Source organism: Ambystoma mexicanum, chromosome 6p (assembly GCF_040938575.1).
Source record: "Ambystoma mexicanum isolate Mex_15411 chromosome 6p, UKY_AmexF1_1, whole genome shotgun sequence".
NCBI classification, from domain to species: Eukaryota; Metazoa; Chordata; class Amphibia; order Caudata; family Ambystomatidae; genus Ambystoma; species Ambystoma mexicanum.
The window spans coordinates 1,428,095,629-1,428,106,316 of record NC_090935.1 but is presented as its reverse complement, the minus strand read 5'-3'; the positions used below and the strand labels follow the sequence as shown (position 1 = coordinate 1,428,106,316).

General features: G+C 52.2%; 1 long non-coding RNA gene across 1 annotated transcript in view; it reads left to right on the top strand.

The window, feature by feature from the left end:
- Window positions 1-1,153: 1,153 nt before the first annotated feature.
- Window positions 1,154-10,688, top strand: part of LOC138510468 (uncharacterized) — a 36,138-nt gene continuing 26,603 nt past the window's right edge. Inside the window, exon 1 of the long non-coding RNA XR_011280395.1 lies at window positions 1,154-1,801. This is a non-coding gene — a long non-coding RNA (uncharacterized lncRNA). The remainder of the gene's footprint in view (window positions 1,802-10,688) is intronic.

The following is a 10,688-nucleotide window of genomic DNA, read 5'->3' as shown; positions in this document are numbered from 1 at the left end:
CCCAACTCCAGGATCCTGGCCAACGTTATACCAGACTCTCTGAGGACCTGCTTCCTCAATTTGACAGAGCTGCATGCATAGATAATTTGTTGCCTAAACTAATTGTCCTCATTGTTGCCCAATGCACAGGAAAGTCCAAAAGTGCCGCAGCCTTCCATGGAACCCATCCAGGATTTCTCCGTCTTCCTGCCTTGCTGATCTCAACCAGAATCGCTCATAGCCACGGTTGATCATGGGCTTGAAATACTCATTCAGCACCTCAATGGTGGGCGGCATATGATAAATCCCTGGGCCACAGTGTTTTGAACAGCGGGACCAGCCACATATAGCAAGGTTGGCCGGTTCGCCCGCTCATTGATCTCAACAGCATTGAAATACAGTTCAAGATTGTATTCCCATGCAGCCCATTGAGGGCGAAGGCTGGCAGGTGCTCCCACTTAGCGACGCCAGCTGTCCTTGATGACGCTGCGCACCCTCCAGACGCCTGTTTCTCCATCTCCATCGTCTCCCATGGCGTCCTAACAGATGCTCACGCGCCATGTGCACGTACAGAAAATGGTGTGCCACAGTGTTTTAGTATGTGTGCAGGCAAGAGGGCGCACAATGGTGTACTTTCACCCGGCTTGTATCCTTGGCCCTTGGCCCAGGTGCTCTGAGCCTCATGCAAACTCCAGGACACTTGTCGTTTTAATGTATGTTCACACTGCTCAAACACACACCATGACAAACGTACCGGGCACCCTCCTTCTTGACAGATAATCCTCCTGTCAATTCTTCGAGCATGGACAAACCACTGTCTTAGATACTCTATTCAGAGAAAACTTTGATAATGGAGCATGGCAAATGTGAGCAAAAACACTTTCCAACAGCATTTTCTGCATCCTCACAATCCTTTCAAACACAGCCCCCTACAGGGAATCCATCAGGAGTCGCCCCTCTCGCTTTTCCTCAGCTTACTGTGCTGGCAGAGTGTGGGCAGGCATCAGATACTGTCCCTGGCGAAGTGCACAACTGACTCACAAAAGAAATGCCTTTATTTCACTGTGTAGGTAGGCATATCACAACGAGCGCATAGAGCCGCTCGAGTCCCTTTTTTATTTCCCTATCTACGAAGCTCCGACTCTGGAACTGACACCAGTCCCCGCAGAGCACAGGCACCGCTATGGGTGAATATGAATAAGTGCGGACGGCAGCGCGAATTCCCCTTGTGTCTCTACTTTAGATTGCAAAACTTCAACCACATAGCACGGAACAGTCCCTGCCTGCGGCCCTGGACAAGCCAGAGAGCAGCACCACTTGCGAACACATTCCTTGCACTTTCACTGCGATGCAGCCAGGATATGAAGGTGACGAACGGAGAGCGCAGCAAGTGGAGGAGGCACCCCGATAACCGGGGCAGGGGCCTTCCTCCTGGACGCTCTCTTGCCCCTCCCCCCCAGGGGCAGGGGAGAGGGCGGCAAAGGAGCCAGAGGAGAGGGCGACAAGAGCCCGGGAAAGCCCGCGAAGGGCAACAAAGGAAGGAGGCGGGGCTTGGGACATAAAAGCGGCGGGCGCCCGGCGCAGGGGCACTTGCAGCTCTTCCAGCAGCTGGGCGCCCGCCAAAAGTGGAGGACTTTGTTTTCGGTTGCTGTTTGTGAGTCTGTGATCCCGCGATTCTGTGGCTGCAGGAGTGCTTTTTTCGACCCAGAAAGACGAAGAGTGGCGATGTTGGGGCGATTTCCAGTGAAGGAGTGGATGGTGTTCCAGCAAGGAGATTTCCAGTGAAGGAGTGGATGGTGTTCCAGCAAGGAGTATGCGTCGGGTAAGGAGCGGGGTGGATATAGCGCCATATATGCGCTGTTGTCGCTTCAGAAGTAGCTGGGTGCGCTCTCCGTATTAATAGGAGAGTAAGGGAGCGGGTCGGCGATCGAGGTTAGGTGGGTTGCTGCAGGGGTTTAAGTTTAAGCGCTTTTGAAGCGGCGGAGCGGGGTGGATATAGCGCCATATATGCGCTGTTGTCGCTTCAGAAGTAGCTGGGTGCGCTCTCCGTATTAATAGGAGAGTAAGGGAGCGGGTCGGCGATCGAGGTTAGGTGGGTTGCTGCAGGGGTTTAAGTTTAAGCGCTTTTGAAGCGGCGGCGGGCGCATATGGGGTTAATTCCGTGACGATCGGTCTCCTCAGTTCATAACCCCTGTGCTACTGAGATAAATCAAAAAAGTGTTCCTGTGTTCAGAGGAAAAGGGCTGGAAGTTTAGAAACGTTTGGCAATGGGAACATCCACTCGAGAAGAAACGCGTCGTAAAGTATCTGTTTCAAGTGGCACAGCGAGTAGAACACTCGCTTTGACATCGGTGCAGAGCCTGCTAACGCAGGTTCGAATCCGGGCGGGGCCAAACTCAGCCTTTCATCCTTCCGAGGTCGATAAATGAGCACCACACACCATGGGTAATAATAAGAAGCGCTCAGATACCTGAGGGTTCGTAGCGCTATATAAGTGCCAAATTATTGTTTTCTTCGCGGGCACATAGAGCAGAAGCAGGCTGCCCTCATTACTCGAGTTACCCGTTGTTATGTTTCCAGGTGCAGCGTCAGCGGTTTGGATGGCCTCTTCATTATGTGGGTCCTAGTGGGGTCGTGTGGCGGCGAGCCCGATTGATTTTTTGTGCTGCAACACAGCAAACCTAAATGTTACTCGGGCTTGGTTTTGGGTCATGACATCTCCGCGCTGGGTCTACGTCACTCCGGGGTGTCTGTCCCCTCGGGGTACGCGCTCGTATTAAACGACAATAAGGGAGCTGGTCGGCGGTCGATCTTATGGGAATTGCCGCAGGGGTTTAAGGTTTTAGGTGCTTTTGATGCAGGGTGTCCAGTCCAACAGCTCAGTTGGGCGAAGCTGCGTTAGGGCAATCGTTGTGGAACTAAGTAGGAGTATACAACTAAGGAATAATTGTGGGAGTAGTGGTCCGATTTCGCACATTAATAAGCGCTGCAGCAGAACTTGCGGAGTAAATTACATATGGCACCTTAGGGGTCGGACGTGGGTACCGATCTAATGCCCACCCAGGTGACACATTTTAGGAAAGTTGGAGTTGGGAGCTGAGGTTGTCCGCAACACGCAGATCAGGCGCGTGGTTTCTGTTAACACAGCACTGGGTGGGTTGTCACACACGAGTGGTCCCGGTGGCCTAATGGATAAGAAACTGTTCTCCTAAACCGGCGGTGGTTCGGGGCAATTTGGTTTTAAGGCGGCATTCTTACTTTATAAGGAGGAGGATAGCTCAAGGGGTAACGTGCTCACCTTGGGAGCATGACGGTACAAAGCACTCCAGGTTCGTTCCGCGCATAGAAGCCCCTGGGTATTAAACACGGTATGAGTAACCTAACATAGTTCATACACAATTATTAAGAGGTTCTAGAAAGGCGGGCATGAATTCTTCCATTGCGGTTTTGCGGGCAGTAGTAGTTGTGGTCAACTGGTTTAGTATTGCAGGCACGGGAGGGGCGTCACGAAAGTGACAATGCGTAGAAGCTACTATGGTGTGTTACTTCACTGTGCGCCTAGCAGTTTTGTCCAGTTACTGTACGGTATCGTTAAATTGCACAATTTACGACACATGTTACTGTCAAACGCCTCCTTGGGAACTATTTAAACTGTCGGTACGAAAAGGAAAGATCTGACGTTTGCAACGGCGGGACAAGCAGATACGACTCTTCCCAAGGGATGGGGGAGGCCTCTGGGCAGGGACTACAAAAGGGCACTATAAACAGTATTGAATGATGCCTTACATTATGTGTGGGAGCGCCACGAGGCAGGTAGCACCCAGTTGCGCTGCAAGGATTATGGCATGCCTCTTTCCAACGTTAGGGGGTGCATCACGAGGCAGCGGGGACAAAATGTTGTTATTAAGCATTATGGCTGGACTCTGGTGTCGGGTGTCGGAGCACCACGAGGCAAGATGGTAGGACTGAGTTGCATGATGGTGCGACATGGGCACAAATGTGGGCTAAGAAGTATAGCATGGACGTAATAGCAAAGTGCGGGGGAATTTTATGATAGGCCAGTTGTAACGCACCGGTACGCTAGTGTTTTTAAGGCGCGATTTTGCATTTAGGGGTGGCCTCTCCCCCCATGTTTCTGTAGCTCAGGGGATCAACAAAGATATTGGGGTTGTAATATAACTGGTCAGTTCGCTACTTACAGCGGTATAAGCAGGTGTGATGTGCATTTGGGACGAAACAGGGCGAGCTTTTCACTTACGAGGGTTCGCTTAGGGTCAATGGGCAATGCACAGTATGGTATAGGCGCAGTGTTCGCTGGTATGGTTGGAGGCCGTGATTGCATAAGGAACGGATAACCCCTAAGGTTGGTGTGGCAATGTTGTGCCTTTACAAGTGAGGTCCAGGTACGGGCACAGCTTTAAAGAACTGCTGCAATACTTGCGGGCTGAAATGAAATGGGGTCAGTGGCCGTGTTTAGGAGTTTGCGTTTAAGGTTTTGAGCCCATTTTGGTGCATTATGGGAATGGTAGTTGGGCACAGGATTGGTATCAGATTGGCTTTTATTCGGTAAATTAATTTATGCCAGACGCAGTCATGCCCCTGGCCGGGGTTTAGTGCCCTGTATACCTGCAAGACTAAGTCCCAGAAAGCGTTTAGGCATTTGCCATATGCATTTCTAAGTAAGGCGGATTTCATGCAGCTGCTACGCATTGGTCAAAGTGCTTTCTATTGTTTTGGAAATGGAAAAATGGCGGCTTTACAGTGAAGACATTTTCTTTCATTACACAGGCATGGGATTGGCTTTTCCAAAAAACAAAAGTAATCAGAGTTGGTTTCCAGTAATGTCCACACGAATAATAGGGAATACTTGCTACGAATAGGGATTTTCTGACCATTGATGTTAGTAGGTGCAAACATGGTGTAAGTGCATGGCCACGGGATATGGTTGCCCGTGGTATTACTGTACATTGATGGTAACAGGTGTACGCACAAGGCCATGGAATATTGGGGTATTTACTAGCCATCGATGGTAGCAGGTGCAAGAAGGGTGCATGGCCAGGGGATTGTGCCTGGCGTATCCCTTAGGCGTATACACAGCCCACAACTGTTGGGTTTGAGAGATGGGTGCGGGTATATCTCCTGGGTTGATCGGCTTGGCTTTACGGCAGGGGGGCATATGGCCAGGCAATTGGGGGGACAGCCCCGGGTACTGTTGCGTGGGGGGGGCACTGCTGCGCGTAGTGAGTCACTGGTCCCTCCCGCGGGAGGTGAATAGTTAAGTACATTTGCCATAGCACAGCAACGTGCGGAACTCGCGTGTCTGGACTTTTATGCAACATCCAAGAAAAATGTTAGGGTGCATCTGGACCGAGTAAAGGTTTCTTAAAGTGGGTTTCTACGTCTTTAGGACAGGATAGCGTGCCACAGGACTTAACATTCTTTTAAGAGGCACAATTACTGAAAGATTAGCGGAAACATGGCGGGTGGATAATAAAATTATGGCTAATAGTATAGGTTGTATGGATACAAATAAGCCCCACTTCTGGATAACGAGACTACAAATACCAGAATGCAATTCTGCAGAAGGCTGTAGCATGGCCTGAAGTTGTTTAGATATGGGAGTACTTAGTAGTTATGAGGAAGGTCGAGGGATAATATGCTGGTTGGTTTTCAGGAGCCATTCGAAAGTGTTTTCCGGGAGGCATTCCTTGGGGGAGATGATCCATACGGACAGGTAGCGATTGCACCAACCAAGATTTCCCGGAGATGACAGGGTGGTCAATTATTCACTCAGCTGACAAAGGCATTTATGTATGAGGGAAGGTACCTATCCACGAGGCAATGCTTTTGGGACACAGCCTACAAGTGTCCACAGTATGCCTCATGTCTGCATTGGGTGGATAACAAATTGTTTTCTGTTCAAATACAGGCAAGGGTGTCTGGTGTGGCAACGAGGGCTCCGCTTCCTCGAACAAATGGTGTTCTCTCAGCCCAAAAACATCTGCAGGGGCAAGGTGGTATCAGGCACGGAGCGTTGAGAGAGTCGTGTCTACGAAGGAGATGGTTGGACAAGGCAAGGAACGGAGTCGGACCAGCCCCCCTGGGGAGCCTGAAAGAACAGGGACGTCTGGTGGTGGCAACAAGGGCTCCTCTTCCTCGAGCAAATGGCACCCTCTCAGCCCAAAAACATCTGCAGGGGCAAGGTGGTATCAGGCACGGAGGGTGCAGGGAATTGTGTCCACGAAGGAGACGGTTGGGCAAGGAATGGAGTCGGACCGGCGCCTCTTGGGAGCCTAAAACGGCAGGGGCGTCTGGTGGGGGCAGCGAGGGCTCCGCTTCCTCGAGAAAATTGCGCTCTCTCAGTCCAAAACACCTGCAGGGGCAGGTGGGTATCAGGCATGGAGGGTTGAGAGAGCGGTGTCTACAAAGGAGGTGGTTGGACTACGCAAGAAACGGAGTCGGGCCAGAGCCTCTTGGGAGCCTAAAACGGCAGGGGCGTCTGGTGGTGGCAACGAGGGCTCCGCTTCTTCGAACAAATAGCTCTCTCTCAGCCCAGAATCACCTGCAGGGGCAGGGGGATAGCAGGCACAGAGGGTTGAGAGAGTTGGGGCTACCAAGGGATGGTTTGAGGAAAGGGGAGGCAGTTGGCCTCAAAGCGGTGGTCAAACCGGGAGCCGGTTGTGCAAGAGCAGGTCAAGGTATGACAGAAAGAGGGAGGGGACTGAAGTATCCCTAGATCAGGCACAACGGGCAAAGGTGAAATCCCTGGTCAAAGGAGGATAGACGGAGTTGCACCGGTCAGCAAGGTGTACTCAGAACTGCTAGAACTACAAAATAGGAGAAGGGGGAGCCACGGTGGGCGGTAACCCACCTTTGGCGTGGCGGGTTGTAGCAACCTATGATAAGACAAAGACTCCGAATGAGCCATTGCTAAACCGGAAGGGGCTTCGCCCATTCTAGACAGCGCCTCCTGGGAGCCTAAATGGCGGGGGTGTCTGGCGGTAGCAATTGGGGCTCAACTTCCCCCCAACAAACGGCGCTCCCCCAGTCCGCAAAGACCTGCAGGGGCAGGCGATTTCTCAGACTCGAAGGCCTTGGGGGAGTTGTGCCTGCAAACAATATGGAGGTAAAGGGGGAAGCAGGACGAGGAGCAGTCGCCACACCTTTTGGAACTAATTTTTAATACCTGTTTACAGTGGTTATGTATATGTAAAAATAAATCTGCGGCCTTGTTATGCCAAATCAAAGGAAATGTCTCATGCAGCACCTTACTGGAGGGGAAACGAAAGGGGCTGACAAAATGAGTAATGTTGGATACAACGGCATAGCTATTGGACAAATGCCCAGGTTATGAAGGTGACGAACGGAGAGCGCAGCAAGTGGAGGAGGCACCCCGATTACCGGGGCAGGGGCCTTCCTCCTGGACGCTCTCTTGCCCCTCCCCCCCAGGGGCAGGGGAGAGGGCGGCAAAGGAGCCAGAGGAGAGGGCGACAAGAGCCCGGGAAAGCCCGCGAAGGGCAACAAAGGAAGGAGGCGGGGCTTGGGACATAAAAGCGGCGGGCGCCCGGCGCAGGGGCACTTGCAGCTCTTCCAGCAGCTGGGCGCCCGCCAAAAGTGGAGGACTTCGTTTTCCCACCCTCCCACCCTACAGTTATGACAGAGCCTGGACGTCGTTGTTGCAGGATGGACAGGCGGGTTGTGGCAACCTATGATAAGACAAAGACTCCGAATGAGCCATTGCTAAACCGGAAGGGGCTTCGCCCATTCTAGACAGCGCCTCCTGGGAGCCTAAACGGCAGGGGTGTCTGGCGGTAGCAATTGGGGCTCAACTTCCCCCCAACAAACGGCGCTTCCCCAGTCCGCAAAGACCTGCAGGGGCAGGCGATTTCTCAGACTCGAAGGCCTTGGGGGAGTTGTGCCTGCAAACAATATGGAGGTAAAGGGGGAAGCAGGACGAGGAGCAGTCGCCACACCTTTTGGAACTAATTTTTAATACCTGTTTACAGTGGTTATGTATATGTAAAAATAAATCTGCGGCCTTGTTATGCCAAATCAAAGGAAATGTCTCATGCAGCACCTTACTGGAGGGGAAACGAAAGGGGCTGACAAAATGAGTAATGTTGGATACAACGGCATAGCTATTGGACAAATGCCCAGGTTATGAAGGTGACGAACGGAGAGCGCAGCAAGTGGAGGAGGCACCCCGATAACCGGGGCAGGGGCCTTCCTCCTGGACGCTCTCTCGCCCCTCCCCCCCAGGGGCAGGGGAGAGGGCGGCAAAGGAGCCAGAGGAGAGGGCGACAAGAGCCCGGGAAAGCCCGCGAAGGGCAACAAAGGAAGGAGGCGGGGCTTGGGACATAAAAGCGGCGGGCGCCCGGCGCAGGGCACTTGCAGCTCTTCCAGCAGCTGGGCGCCCGCCAAAAGTGGAGGACTTCGTTTTCCCACCCTCCCACCCTACAGTTATGACAGAGCCTGGACGTCGTTGTCGCAGGATGGACAGGCGGGTTGTGGCAACCTATGATAAGACAAAGACTCCGAATGAGCCATTGCTAAACCGGAAGGGGCTTCGCCCATTCTAGACAGCGCCTCCTGGGAGCCTAAACGGCGGGGGGGTCGGGCGGTAGCAATTGGGGCTCAACTTCCCCCCAACAAACGGCGCTTCCCCAGTCCGCAAAGACCTGCAGGGGCAGGCGATTTCTCAGACTCGAAGGCCTTGGGGGAGTTGTGCCTGCAAACAATATGGAGGTAAAGGGGGAAAAAGGACGAGGAGCAGTCGCCACACCTTTTGGAACTAATTTTTAATACCTGTTTACAGTGGTTATGTATATGTAAAAATAAATCTGCGGCCTTGTTATGCCAAATCAAAGGAAATGTCTCATGCAGCACCTTACTGGAGGGGAAACGAAAGGGGCTGACAAAATGAGTAATGTTGGATACAACGGCATAGCTATTGGACAAATGCCCAGGTTATGCTTTCCCCGTCGCCAACACAGTTGCCGGGAGCACCCAGCAGAACAGCTTACGCTGCAGCCGCAGTCTCCAGAAAAGAGGGGGAACAGCCAGTGGCGTAATACAAAATGTGCCCCCCCGCCCTGTGAGCCATGCTGAGCCCCCCCCCCTCGGCAACAAATCACGTGGTCGTGCCACACTCTGGCCGGGCCTAGATTATCACGCTTGCACAATACACACAAACAGTGCTGCTGAAGGGGTATGCCGCACACTGTACTAGGAGAAAAATATAATTATGTGTTTTAATGCAATATGCAGCACACTTTCTGAGAAAAATTGGCCAAACGGCCAGAGTGTTTGCAAATGTTTTGTAAGGTAACACAAATCCAATACATGCAAGTCACCAACAGTGCACAGGAACATTAATGATTTGCTATTAAAAATGCCATGTCAAATTGAAAACATGTCCCACTGGCTGCACAATGTAGACCAGTATAGACACGTAATAGCATGACAGTAAAGCATGCCAGGCCACATTTAGACATACCTAGACTGGTTGCACCAAAATGCCAGTCGAAGCAATAAGACTCATCAAGAAGAGAACACACATTCAAGCCTGCGTCTCTGCGGCCTCTAACAACACAGCCAAACTCTTTAAAATCTGCAAGGAACTGGTCAATCCTGTTGCAGTCTCTACCTCTCCTGTTCCCTCCCACGCCCGCTGTATGGCTCTGGCCTCTCACTTCTCTGCTAAAACTTAGGACATCCTGGCCTCTATCTCCTCTTCCTCTCTCGCCTCCCTTTGGCCATCTCTACCTCTCCTCCTCCTTTCTCCTCTTTCTCTCTGACAACACCTGACGAGGTTTCGAGACAAGTCTGATCTATGAACGTGTCGTCCAAACAGGTGCTCCCCTGCTCCTCCAGAACCACCAAGGACCATATTGACACCCTCGCTCAGTCCTTGGACGATTTCTGTAATCACTCTTTCGCCACAGGAACGTTCCCCCTCGCCCCTTAAGCACTCCAGTGTGCACCCACTCCTCAAGAAGCCATCTGCCGATCCTACCTGCCCAGCAAACCATCAGCCAATCTCCATCACCCCTTTCCTGGGCAAACTCTTGGAATAGCTGCCCATCTCCCAGCTTACTCTCCACACTGAATCTGTTGGTTGTCTCCATGGCCATCAGTCTGGCATCAGAGCTGCCAGAGGCACGGAAACTACTCTCCTGAAAACACCTGTGAAGATCTGCTCTCTAACCTTGATTCCAGCATTCCTTATGTCCTAATCCTCCTTGATCTTTCCTCTACTTTCGACACAGTCAACCACACCATCCTGATCAATCAACTCTGTGAGAACCTGGGCATCACGGATCAGGCCCTAGAGTGGCTAACCTTCCTCTTGGACTACCCCTCCCAGGTCCAACTTGGTCACTCTCTCTCTGCCACCTCTTTCTCTATCTGTGGCGTTCCCCAGGGCTCTTTCCTCTCACCCTGGTTTTTCAACCTCTACTTGGCCCCTTTGGCCCACCTGATCTCTACCTTCTCCTCTAACTTTCCGTGTTATGCAGATGAAACTCAGCTTTCCTTCAGGCTCCTCTCCTCTCTCGCTCATTCCTGACTGTCAATCCGTGATTCAGGATTGGTGCGCCTCCAACGATCTCTGCCTTAATGCCATTAAGACGGAGATCCTTCTCACTGGGACCCCTGCCCCGGCTTTCCCTCTCTCACTTTGGCTGCCCACCTTGGGCCCTCTTCCTTCG